This window comes from Catharus ustulatus, chromosome 2, assembly GCF_009819885.2.
Source record: "Catharus ustulatus isolate bCatUst1 chromosome 2, bCatUst1.pri.v2, whole genome shotgun sequence".
In the NCBI taxonomy this organism is placed as follows: domain Eukaryota; kingdom Metazoa; phylum Chordata; class Aves; order Passeriformes; family Turdidae; genus Catharus; species Catharus ustulatus.
This window is the reverse complement of record NC_046222.1, coordinates 92,052,972-92,067,251: the sequence shown is the minus strand read 5'-3', so window position 1 is coordinate 92,067,251 and position 14,280 is coordinate 92,052,972. Positions and strand designations below refer to the sequence as shown.

Here is a 14,280-nt window from a genome sequence, read left to right as displayed (position 1 = left end):
TGACTTTTTCATGTCATAATAACACTATATTGAAATGCTTTGAAAGCCTAAGATGCTAGGCCTCATTCATTAGCTTCATGGTATTATAAAACATTCAAAAAAACACCTGGGAACATTTTAAAGTTTTGTACCAGTAAAATTGAAAAAAATAAATCACATGAAAAAAATGAAACTGTAAGTACAGGCCATTAAAACTCTGATTTTCAAATTACAGAAGTGCTCTAAACAATAAAACTCTTCATGAGATTCTTCACAAAACACTGAGAAATTTATGTGATCTCCAAACACATTTAAATATTTAGCAGCAGGTGTGCAAGCCACAGGATACCTGCTTTTGCATCTGGTTCTACAAGCTGGTGATGCAAAACCCCTCAGGCTTGCCGCTTGTTTGGGAAAAGGATGCTCAAGTTTTCTAAGCACGGCTGCTGGGAATGGTCCATTCTTGTAATGGGTTTTATGTGAAGACAATCCAGTTTCAGGCATTGCTCCTGCTCTGTTTTCCCTCAAGCCCTATGGTTTTTCCTTGAAATCACATGAAACTTGAGCCTGCTTTTCACACTCAGAGTCTTTGCATTTTTGATTCAGTGATTCATTCTTTTTAATGAGGGAGATGCTATGGTTTAAAGAAATCAAATGTAATTGCTTAGAAAAATAAATCATTACAGATATCAAGGAAAAGCTGTTCCCATTTTAAGAAACTAATAGGAGACCTTTGAAAACAAAAGGGCCCAGTGATGGGAGAAAGGAGCCCACGTGGAACTGCCTGGAAGGAATCTCATTCCTCAAACCTCAAATCTGACATGACTGCTGAAGAGAATGAGCTCTAATCTTTTTGTCAGCAGCTTTCTTCAGTGGGACTAATGGTCTCTGCTCAGCAGCGAATGAGGTGCACCAGAACTGGGTGCACCTGCCTCGCTCACATTACCATGCCACAAAGGCCACCTCCCTCCTCACGTTCTCTGCAATCAGTTTTCTAACACTGATGCATCAGAAAAAATATCCTCTACCAGCTCTGTTTCGCACTGTTTAATTAAAGCTTGTTTCTGTTAACATTCCAAACTTGCCACCTTCTGTAATGGTCTGCACAGCAATGTCAAGAAATTTGGGATTATAAAAGTTGTGGACACAGGAGCAGTACACCAAAAGCTCACTACATGTAATTGCACAGCATATGCAGAAAATAATACTAAAAAATGAAATAAAGAAAAGGAGTGGCATTGCACAGCATTGAAAGAAGTGAGCTGGCCAGCACCAAAATGTGAGAGAACAGTACATCTGAAAAAAAAGGTTTAGGTTAGCTTTCTTTTTCCTTTGGTTTGAGATAAAATATACAGTAATTTCATGACTATAAGGTGCACCCTTTTGACTAAAATTTTCCTCCGAACCCGGAAGTGCGCCTTATAGTCCGGTGCGCCTTATCTGATGCACAAAGTTCAGAAATTTGCCTACCCGGAAGTGAGAGCTGTGAGCCGCGGGGGGAGCCGGCAGGGCCATGGCTGCCAGGTGGAGGCGGGGCGGAGCAGCGGCGGGCACGCCCCCGGCCCCGTGAGGTGGGACGGCCCCTCCAGAGGCATAGCCCGGCCCTGTGGAGGGGGCGTGGAGGGGTGGCGGCCATAGCCCGGCCCTGAAGAGGCAGCACGGAGCAGCAGTGGGCATGCCCTGGCCCCGCCGGGTACAGGCGGGCCCAGGGGCCCATGGCTGCCGGGTTGAGGCGGGGGTGGAGCCTCGCTGCAAAAAAAAAGTGCTCCCTATAGTCCGGTGCGCCTTATCTGATCTACAATGTTGCGAATTTTGCCGACTCCCCGGGGGTGCGCCTTATAGTCCGGTGCGCCTTATGGTCGTGAAATTACTGTATGTTAACATCTAATGAATGGAGTAATTAATTAGCTGAATAAAACACACATAGCAATAAAACCACTAATAATATGACATTTTATTTTAAAATAACATTTACTATGTCACGGAACAACTTCACAAATTACGCACAGAAACACAGCAACCATCAAACATCTGAAACTTACTGTGTCTTGAATGAAAAAAGGACTTCCAAAACACATTCTCTAAGGTATAAATTTCACTAGTGCTTTCTCTATCAACCCTGCTTACTTCTTATATCCTCTTCATTTTAAACTTTAAAATACCCTCAACACTATATACCCATTAATGTGTATGATTATTTCTATTTTTTACATTTGGGCTCTGCCAGCCTTACCTGCTCTAAAGAGAAGACAAAGAATTAATACGAACCATTCTTGGCCACCATTGCATTTTTTTCAACTCTCTCAAAAAAAAGGAGTAGCAAATTTGCATTAGAACTGCACTGAAACTGTTTGGCTTTACAAGATAGAGTGATAAATGAGCAGGAAAGGCCAGTTCCTTAGGGTGGCTCCACCCAAGCCACTCACTACCTGCAGAAAATATACTTTTAAAAACCCATATGGATATCAGCTCTCCTTCTTTGACTAGCTAATTTTCCACACTTTGTATGTAAAAAGAAAGCTCTTCCCTAGTCCAGACCCCAGAGGAAAACACAGAAATGGTTTGAGCATAGACTGGAAAGTATGAACTAGATATTTCAGGGAAATGAGACGATGAACTTTTACCACTCAGTAAGTAGTCTACAAAGTTTATTAAGGGCCACCTCCCTTCAGGGAGCTTATGATGACTAGTTCTGATATAGAGGTCAAGAGGGTAGATGTCTAAAGCTGGAAGAGATTCATCCCTCTACAGCTACTGCATTAGGCTGCTATTGTATGTCAAAGATGACACAGAGCTGCCTGCTTTAGGAAATTCTAACTACTGCAAAGAGCCGTGGACAATTTTCTCAGCAGCAAAGACCTCTATAAAACATTTCATTCCCCCAACAATACAATGCAACATTCAACATTTACCTCTCCAGATCCTCACAGTAATAACACACTTCAGGTCAAGCATGGTAACAAAATCACTCAAAGCCCTGACAGGCAACAAACACAGTGCTTCTCAAGTACAGGTGAAATGTCCTTAAAATGGGAAAAGCTCGACTGCACAGGCAATGTGATCTTTCTTTTGTGCATTTAAAGACCCTGGAACATTCCTCAAGGATAAAGGACAGTGTTGGGCATCCTTGAATTTCTAGCATGGCAACAATGCCACTGCTGTAAGGAAAGGCACACAGAAAGGTGTGATGGCTGCTCTTTCAATATTGTTTTCCTTGGTCAAGGGGAGTGGAAAACAGAATTTAAAAAACCTCAGATAGTAGATAATACTTTGGATATTATCAAGATAAGACATTTTGATACAACAATAAAGAGGTTGATATCACAACTTAAATAGTATCTAATACATTTGTGTTCTTCGTGTGTACTGTTTATGAATACATTCTTTTTAAGCAAGAATTCTGGATTAACAAATATTGTATGTGCTAACATACAATAAAATCTAAACATAAATTTTAAGCATTTTTTACATTATATTTGTCTCTCTTAGACTAAGTATACCGTGCAGTAAACACAGCTAACCCACTCCTAAGAAAGTACTTCAGACAGATAATGTACACTACCTAATGCACTGACTAAGACCAACGAATGAAAAATACTAATATGCTGTAATAGTAAAGGAAATAATTACTTGTTTTCTATTACAGGGCTTGTTATCTCTAGTTTTCCTCTCCTGCACTCAATAACAGTGAAAGAAAAAATCTAAAATATAGTTTGCTCATCAAAATAAAATTAACATAATTATAGCAGCAATAACACTCTAAATTTGACTATCACTGTTTGCTCTCTTACTATATTATGTATCAGAGATGCTACAAGCTATTTATTAGCTGTAAAAATGTTCCTTCCAAATGACTGTCAGATAAACACTGCAATTAATAATTAAGATAGAATACTGTTAATATGGCAAATAAGCAAAATAAATTCTTCATGCAAAATGAAAGAATATATTTAAAATTACTGGAAATATGGGGAAAAATTATGCAAAACCCCCCCCGTATTTTACTGCTTGGGAAGATAGCTTTGTGTCTACCTGTAATACAGTTTCCCAATTTAAATTTGCATTTGGATGTAAATTCACACCCTTGTTTTCTTGATCAAAAGACAAATGTGATTATTACCACCAGTTTTTGGATTAATTAATTTTGATGAGTTAATAAAGTAAGTCCTCATTCAGTGGATAAAAATATTTATTTAAAAATCCATGCCTTAGTCTCTTTAATAACTTCAAAGTCTCTTCCCTTACCTTCTACAAGATTTCAAAACTTAGATATGGCTCTTGTAGTATAAAGAGCTGTTTCTGCACCATTGTTGATTGAATTATATTCTTCCCAATAAGCCCAAAGTCATTTGCAAAGCCAAACTCATGAAACTTATGCTTTGACAACATATCTGTAAATTTGTCACTGTACGATACACAGAAGAAACCTGACATATAGATCAATGCACACATTAATTCACATAGCTAAACATGAGTTTAATAAAGACATAGGCAAACCATAAAAAATCAGAATTCACTAGCAATGCTATTGTGTGAGATCACATTTTTCTCAGCATTCAAAATTTTCTAACAGCTTCAGCAACTTTCATATTAAAGAAAACTTTTATCAAAGAAAGAATTTAGAATCATAGAACCATTAATGCTGCAAAAGACCTCTAAGATCATTGAGTCCAACCACTAACCACCATGTTCAGCACCAAACTTTATCCCCACATGCCACATTTACAGGCCTTTCAAATACTTCCAGGAATGGTGATTCCACACTTCCTTGGGCAGCCTGTTCTAACACCTAAAACCTGTATTTTCGCATTATATTTTACTTGTTGACATTTTGGGTTGTCCAATGTCTAAACAATACAATTTCTTACTTAATCACCAGAAAATGGAGAAAGCCACCGAAGTCTGTGGCTTTTACAAGAGAATGTAACATCTTTTACAAGAGAACTGCCTGATGAGAATGTTTCTGATGTAGTTCCTGGGCAGCCTGAGCGAAGGAGACCTGAGCATGCAGTCACACACACATCCACTCTGTCCACCAAAGCATCTTCTAGATGATTTCTTGGCCTACCTGCTGTTACAGTAAAGGTTCATCTCACCTATAAGATCCCAGCTCAGGCTTTTCTTTGACACCATGCAAAATCTCTACAATACTAAGAGGTTGAAAACATCGCACACATTTTCCCGAGCATGTGGCTACAATACTCTTCCTTTAAGAAAATGCTAAAGCAGCTGAATCACACTGATTTCAGTATGACCCTCCATCCATCCATGTTGTCTTGGTATCTTTTGTACAAAATTACCATTCCTGTTTTCCTCTTCTACCGAAACACGAAAGGATGGTGTTATAAACAGGAATTATTGAGCCTCCAAGAACCCACTTGATTCTACAAAACAATTTTCCAAATAAATGTGTGATTGCACGGGTCTTTCCTGCCCCTCATACCCTTTGGCACAAGAGCTTCCACCTCCACTGACACCCCAGTGCCGTCTCCAAACAGCCTGTTCCTCTTTGAGCATCCTTGGGTGCTCTGAGGAGGGTTGCCATACCAACCAGCACTTGGCTTTCTGCAGGCAAAGAGAGCACAGTTGACATAGCAACCAGCCAAAGCAGCCTCTCTGCTGCTTTTTGGGCACAGGTGGTGGTCAATGCAGCGGAATTGAAGCTTGTGAGCAGAACAAAGGGAGCAACCAGGCACCCTCAGGGGTACTGCCCCACAGCACCTTCCTGCCACGGCCAGTGGAGCTCACTCTTCAAAATCCAAGTATTGGCTCTTCTCTCTCTGTTCCTCAGCCCATCCCAAACTGATGGGGATGCTTTACTGCTCTTGGGGTGTTCTCTCATCCCAACATCAGAGGACACCAGTTGACAAGAAAGCAATTGCTTGGGGTAAGCTTTGGAAGGAGAATATAGAGAAAGAACAAGTTCCTGCAAATATTTAAGTTCAGGGACATAAGACAATAGGAAGACAACCCCCAGGGTATTTAATCCGTGACAGATGAGGGTAGGGGGAGAATATTTAGATATACCTTTTCTGATTCACAGGTATTACAACACCACAGGGTTCTCAGTAATCAGGAATTTCTATTCCCAAAGGACTGATCAAAGGAAAACTAACACCTTTACACATCATGGGTATAATACTCTCTGATCCAGAGCAGAAAGCTAGCAAAATAAAAGTATGGTCTTACACTACATCCCTGAAGAGCTGTCCAAAGAATTTGTGATAAATTACAACCAAAATCCACTTGCTGATGCACAGATAAAACAAAAAAATCAGTATCTGATAGATACCTCCTAAGAAAGAAGAATAGACATGTCAAATGTGTAGATGCTGCTCTTGAAAACTCAAAAGAGAGCAAGTCAGAAAAAAATACCATCAAATACCCTTAAAAAAAAAAAGACATACAAAATAAAAATAATGCTAGGCTAGGTGATTCACTGCACTTGTTTCAAGAAGCACATTTTAGAGCCAACAAGGCCTCAAGGAAACAGGTACATTTAATTGGACTAATTGAAATCCTGCTAACAACATACAGGGAAGAAAAAAAGCAACTTCTATCAGTTGTCAGCTGGTTCCCACGATTGAGGCAGCTGACCTTAGAGAGATGGGAACTGACAACTAATGGATTGTGCCTCCTACACAGTAACAAGATGTGCCACCAGTGAGTTGGAGAAATGAGCTACTGTCCTACAATCTTAAAGCTGTAGGTTTACTTTTTTTCAGTTTGGAGATATGAAAACAGGTTAAAAAATCAGGATATACCAAGTATCCATTTTAGAGAATGAAGGACTCCTCACCCCTCTACTTTCTTCTTTCCATAAATCCATAGTTATATCTTTCCTTCATATTTATTGAATTATCAATAAAAATCTGGAAGGAAAAAAAAATCTGAGAACACCCTGTTAGTTGACATTATTTGTCATATTTATTCAGGCCTTCCAACTTCTTAGACTCTTGAATGCATGAACTATTTTAGTGTCTGCAAGGTGTCCCAACACAGATTCTAAAGCTGGGCATACACAGATGTGTTTTAAATACTATGACCATAAATACACAGCTCTGTGCCCCTCTTACTTGTTGTGATTAAACATGAAAGACATTCAAAAACATTTTCAGTAAACAGTATTTCACACTGAAATTCTACAAATTTTTTGTCACCACAGAATTGTAAAAAGACCTGTGTAAAGGCATTATAGAACTTACAGAGTTTTTTTAATCACTCCAGAGTCCACAAAAAAAAAAAATCAAAACTATATTTAGGAAGAGTGAGCTGAGGGATACATGCACTTGAATGAAAATACAGATCTGTTCACAGCCACACTTTTTGGTAAAAAAAAAAAAAAGGGAGTATTTACTCCTCTGTGAGAAGAAATTCTTAAATTTTCTCATCTCCCAACCTATCCATTTGCTGACTCTGGGAGCCAGCCAATCTCACTGGCAGTGGAGCAGCAAGGCTGACACCCAAATTTCTATTTGCTGTCTGTGAGTATCTGAAGCAGCAGATATTCTTACAAGAAAACCCATTCAAGACAGACACAGTGAAAGTGCTCTTTGAGAAGGAGAGCAAGAACACACTGGCCATCAAATGCTTTAGCTATGCTGAACCTGAAACATAATCTGTGCATTTTCAGTACCAGGGCTGGAGGGCATCCCCTCACCCTGCCAAAACCAAGGCCCCAGGAGTCCAGGTCAGCCCCTGGGTCCATCAGCTCCTGCCCACTGATGCCACAGCAGGGCTGGTCTCCAGCCTCCACAGCCCTGCCCCAGCTGGCCCTGGGCCCAGCCAGGCTCAGCTCGCCCATGACTTGTCCCTTACCCCAGGGGAGTTCATTTCTGTTCATTTCAGAATAAGGGAATGAACTGGCAGAGATTTATCCAAGGTGCCTGAGGATTGCAAAGGTGATGCCTGAACCACCCTCTGCTGCCTCCTCCCTCCCCTCCAGACCCATCACTCATGCTGCCAACTCCTCTCACATCTTCCTTTCACTCCATCAGTAATGCCAAGTCCAACTCTACATCTTGCAGTAACAAAATTAGGATGCATGCTAAGTCAAAAGGAAAACATGCATTTACTATCAGCTCATTACTGCAGGTAGGATAAACTCACCCTGTGACACAGCAATGCTCACGAAACTCAGCAAAGCACAAAATAAATAAATGGACAAAATCCCCCAAATGCTGCACTCAAGAGGAAATATTGAAAGCATGCACGATATTTAACATCCAGACAAACTTCTTACTGTACAGAGACCTGTGGAAAAAGTGAAAGAGAGTGCGTCCTTCTGACAGTGTCCTTTAATGACCAGGGTGTGTGATTTTATAGAGAAATACCCTGGGAAGCAGTCTTCCCTCTTGCATGGGATCTGAACATCCTGCAAAGATCTGCTAAGAACTTTTGGAAGGGAATCAAAATGTGCAATTGCAAAAACAAAACGGAGGAGAGTTTCAAACTACAATGCTGCCTAACTCCTTAAGCCACAAACAGTGTGGTCCATAAAAGCAGGTATGTCCAGGGCTCTGTGTCTATTTAGGACATTTAGAGAAAAACTGATCCTGTAGTGGATAAATACTTTCCCTTTGAGTGAATCTCATGAAGTTCAATAAGGCCAAGTGCAAGGTCTGCACCTGCATCAGGGCAAACCCAAGCACAAATACAGGCTGGAGGAAGAATGGATTGAGAGCAGCTCTGAGGAGGACTGGAGGATGCTAGTGGCTGCGAAGTGGGACATGATCCAGCAAAGTGCACTCAGCAAAATTCCTCATATACATCTGTGCTAGGTGGACACACTGATTTCAAAGGCACACCTCAAATTCAGAAGCACAGACAGAGACAAGTTATTTAAAGAAACTGAGTTGCCTATAACCACTGTTCAATTACTTGCTTATCTCCTATTGCCAATATCTCAGAAGCAGAAAGTGCATTTATGAGGAAAGAAATAATTTTCCCCATGAGGTCTTTGGGTGAACAAAATTATGATTCTCTACAGCTTCCTGAAAGGTGGTTATAGTGAGGTGAGGGTTGGTCTCTCTCTAGGCAGCAATGACAGAACCAGAGGACACAGTCTTCAGCTGCACCAAGGGAAATATCGGTTAAATATTTGGAAAAAGGTTTTTATGGAAAGAGTAATAAAGTACTGGAATGGTCTGCCTGGGCAGGTGGTGGTGTCACCCTCCCTGGATGTGTTAAAAAAAAGACTGCATGTGGCGCTCGGTGTCATGATTTAGTTGATGTGTTAGGGCATGGGCTGGACTCAATCTTGAAGGTCTCTTCCAATCTAGTGATTCTGTGAAAATGTCTCTGTGTAGATCAGCGTGAGCAAGATACATTACATACCACTGCTTTCAGACAGAGATTAGTATTCTGCAGAGTTGCTCAGTTAGGATGATCAGGTGACCTCCCAAATATGAAAATTATACCCTTGATCATCTATCTACCTCTGCTCTTGCTCCAGCAGTGTCTTTCATGCTGGCTTCAGACAATAGTGTAGGAATGGAGGGTTTAGACTCATCAGGAACTGGACAAAATTTATACAAAGTCTTTACAGCAAAAAATGGGCTTTAGGTAAAGCTGCTGTTAAGCAGGAAGGTCACCAAAGAAGACGACTGAATTAAAAACTAGAGGAAAACTAAACAGGTGCAGAAGAAAATCTGGCTTGGGGAGATATCCGAGAGGGGTGAAATTATAAAAAGCTTTATATCCTTGAGAAGACACATAGAACAGAAGTTTGTAAAACTCATGTAGGACACAAGCTCTGTGCTCAAACATCCCATTAAAAGATAACAGAAAAATCAGCAACCAAATCAAATACATATATCCTACTATGGAAATGCTACACATTTTTTTACTAAACTAAGGACACTTAGTTTTAAGATAGAATATTGACCTAACAGGAGCATCAGAGACTTGATGGAAGGAAAGGCATACAGTGGAAACCACAAACTACTCAGGCAAGAAGAAAAGAATGTAGTGTATGTTAAAGAATGCTTTGCATTAGATAATTGCTCTGAATGTTGCACATTATGGATTAAGATACCAGGACTACAGAAGTATTAGAAAAAGCTGTCACCCCTAATCAGGACCACAGTGGTGTGAGTGACATACCAAGAGAGATTTAAAAGACAACAAGAAACAAATTAGTAATCAGAAACTTCAATCACCCCCACATAGATTGGGTAAATGTCAGGTTGGGGTGTGATGCAGAGACTAAATGACACCACAAATGACTGATTCATGGAGGAGCTTTTGCTAAAAGCTGAAACAAGCCAAGATACCCCTGACTGGGTTCTGAGCAATGTGCAAGTCATGGGGCAAAATGCTGTGACAGAAACACTGATCAATAACCCTGACAGAATTGGGAAATTCTCTTTTAAAACTGAGAAATTACGAAATTAACATGAAAATAGTATTTGATTTAAAAAAAAAATAAATAAGGCTGCTTGCTTCAATGGTGGAGAAAAGATTGCTTATAGTCATCATAATATGAACTTTTAAATATTTAAAGCAACTGTTGAGTAACAAACAAACAAACCCCACAATGTTTATTGTAACTAAAAAGATGTACTTCAAAAATAAGAATTCACATCCAAAGGAGAAGAAAATAGCTAAGATCTACAAGAAAAGCAAAATAAAAAAACAAGACAAAACTGCCTAAGCATTAATTTTTTAAAGGCATAAACACTTACTATAAACCATCAAATAATATCAAAAGAAAACCTTGTAAAGCAAGAATGTTTTTACATTTATATTGCTAATGACCAGGTATAAGACAAGAAAGAGAGACCAGCACTTTTTGCAACAGTGGGAGGTCACCTGCAGATCTGAATTATGATTTGTGCAGGTCTCCATTATCCTCATAAACATGATGGACAAGAGATGAACACTGAGGTAACCTAGATTGGCTACAGCATTTCTTTGAATAGCTAAAACGACAGGTGTGAGTGTGAGGAGGTGCATGACAGCAGCATTCTGTGTGCTTGAGTGATTAAAAAAAAAAAAAAATCAATGCTGATGCAAAGTAATGCACATGGGGAAGAAACAACAGTTTAAACTATGGACTAATTTTCAGGTTCTGAGCTATGGCCACTCAGGAAAAAAATTGTGGTATTAACCAGCATTTTTATGAATAAATCAGTTCAGTATTCTGTAAAGTCAAAATAAGCAAACATTATGACTATTTGGAAAAGAGATAGAAAGGCCAGTTTGAATGGAGCTCTGAGCAACCTGATCTAGTGAGTGGGATCCCTGCACATGGTGGCAGGGTTCGAAACAGATGATCTTTACAGTCCCTTCCAATCCAAACCATTCCATGGTTTCTGAAAGTGTTGCAGAAAAAAGGAAAACTCACTGCACATCATTTTAGTTGACTTACACATGGAACAAACACTGTGCATAGTTCAGGCCCCTGTGCCCACCGGGGCATAAAGGTACAAGAAACTGCAGCAAGGGGAATGAAAGGCACAAAACTCCAGATAAAACCAGACTAAATATGCAAGGACTTTTCTGCCTACTGAAGAAGCAACTAAGAGATAAATTGAAGATATCGGTAATAATGTTGTGGAGGAGGCCAACAGCTATTTACTCCTCCTCACTTGTAAGAAATAGAGACCAGCAAATGAAATTATCAGATGTTTGGCTCTGAACAAATGAAAGGATACTCTATTTCCACACATATGGGTATGTATGTAGATGCTTAAACCATGTGATTCTTACCCACTGCTTGATACCAAAAATAAGCAGATGTCCCAGGAAGCCCCTGAGCAGTTCCATAGACTATCAGAGAAATAACATAACCTAAAGTTAAGTCTCAACCTACTTTTATGCTATGCTAAGAGCATTCATCCTTGTCCACAGCAGGAAACTGAATACCAAGAAAGGCAGATTTAATGTCTAACTTCATAAAGCCATTCTCATGGCTTTATCTTCTTGGAGCATGCTATGAAGTCATTTAGGACTCTGCAGTATTGCTCGGGAGCTGATGTGACTGTCCTGTGGTGTTAATAAGCATTGCTGGCAGGGCTGACAACTTATTGTTCCCAGGGGAAAGGAAGTTGAAGTTGTAACCTGAAACACACAATTCATTTTTGATTCAACTGCATATGCAGATGATTTTGAACATGAGATTTTTGCAAATAGCACAAATATGTCAATGTAGAATATTTTATTGCCTGTCAAAGTTCAGAAATTATTTTAGAATCACTTCTTTAATGATTTTGAGTGATAGTCATGTTCATTTTAATTTGTCTAGCATCTGCTCCTGGCAAATGTAAGCAGATGTGTCTAATTATTACCTTTTGATACTTGGATATGCATAACATGAGTAAGATCATCTTAAAGAACATGGACTTTTGTGAAGAGGAGGCAAAATGCCTTTGAAGCTAGTGACATGGCAATGAATCAGATAGCTAAAATATCTTTTTTATACTTGTGAAGTTGGCAAATAAACACAAGTAATACATTATTCCAAGTGAAAATGTTGTTTGAAGATGATAGATACATATGTAAATTTAAATTAGGTTGGAGTTCAACATCAGAACTATGTTCTTTCCAATTTAAGCTCATAGAATCATAGAGCATCCTGAGTCACAGCTAGAATCATTGAAGTCCAGCTCCTGATGTGTTGATCAATAGGGGTGACTGATCCTTCACCTTATTTTTCAGCTGTAACACCATTCACATTTGAGTGGGTTTTGCCTATTTAAAGATTCTTAATTGGTTAAAATGGTGCATTTAAAACAGCAGTTAAAATGGTGCTTTTTAACACAACAATTACAGGCAGAAGTTTCACCAAAACTCTGCTGCAGAAACACAACTGCTTGTGCAGCTTCTCTTCTCACATACATCTCTAGTCTTGGATTTTGGGCCACCTGTTGACAGTGCAGCTCCTGGACTTGCTGCTGTGTCCAGCCCAGCTGGCTGCTGCCTCACAATCCTGCAGGCAGGCACTGCTGTGCAAGGGAGCAGATGCCAGCTTTACATCCGTGATTCTGGCAGACCACTGCCTGCCCTGTCCCTGGTGAGGCTGCTGCTCTCCATGGCAGCACGCTAGAGAGTCTCTGGAATCTTTGGGGTTATAAAACATGTCAGAAGTGTGGTGGGTTTCTAGGGTGATATGATCAGGAAAAGCTGAAATCTGACAACTGCTGTGAGAGCAATTCTATCTCAATTCCAGAGGTCGCACTATTCACACCAAATGCAAAGTTGGTTACATTATCTCATACACACAGGTCACGCCAGTAAAGGAGGAAATAATTTACAGTAATTTCACGATTATAAGCCGCACCACTTTGACTAAAATTTTGGCCCAAACCTGAAGAGCGGCTTATAATCAGGTGCGGCCAATATATTGATGAGGTTCAGAAATTTGTTAACCCGGAAGTGCGAGCCTGCAAGGTCCCAAGCCGAGCCAGAGTCCGCCTGGCCCTGGCGGGGGAAAAGCGGGGCCGAGCTGAGCCTGCATGGCCCCGGCAGGGGAAAGGTGGGGCCAATCCAAGCCCACACGGCCCCGAGCTGAGCCAGTAAACTCCGTGATCCCACGATTCTGTTACTAATTGGCAACTTTGTTAAAGTTGTGCAAGCATCCTCACTGCGAACGAAAGTGCGGCTTATAATCAGGTGTGGCTTATATATGGACAAAGACCTAAACCTTGCCGACACCCAGACGTGTGGCTTATAGTCGTGAAATTACTGCACTTTAAATTCTCAATTAAGAATTCTCAATTAAGACCACAGAAAAAATTCTTTTAGCAGTTTAAATTTTAAGAATGTTTATTTCACTATTATGACCCCTGGTTTTAGCCACAGTATGCAGACAAAATGACTTTGCTCATGAGCAAGTATCAAACTTCATACAAAGAATGTACAAAGCTTGAAAATAGTTCAAATGAGAAAGATGTACCTAAAACCATATTGAAGGTCAATACAGACCACTGCAGAAGCTGAACATAATTGTTCTTCCACCTTAGCGGTCTATATTAAAATTTGACTGTTTCTATTAATGCAAATAAATACTTTATCTCCACTACTGGCAACATTTTGTGACAGCTACTACAGTGTACAGTAATTTCACGACCATAAGGCACACTGGACTATAAGGCGCACACCCCCGGGAGTCAGCAAAATTCACAACTTTGTAGATCATATAAGGTGCACCGGACTATAAGGCGCACTCTTTTTTTGCCACAAAGATCCGTGCCGCATGCAACAAAGTAACAAATTAGTAACGGAAACCCGCAATCGTGGAGTTTACTGGCAGGGGCTCAATTTGGAAACATTTTTCACAGATCAGCGTAGGCTTTCAAA

The 14,280-nt window shown here is 40.1% G+C and overlaps 1 protein-coding gene across 1 annotated transcript in view; it reads right to left on the bottom strand.

Annotated features, from left to right (window-relative positions):
• The window catches only part of GABRB3 (gamma-aminobutyric acid type A receptor subunit beta3), a 118,812-nt gene that overhangs the window by 37,795 nt on the left and 66,737 nt on the right, over positions 1-14,280 (bottom strand). The gene's annotated exons all lie outside the window — the stretch shown is intronic.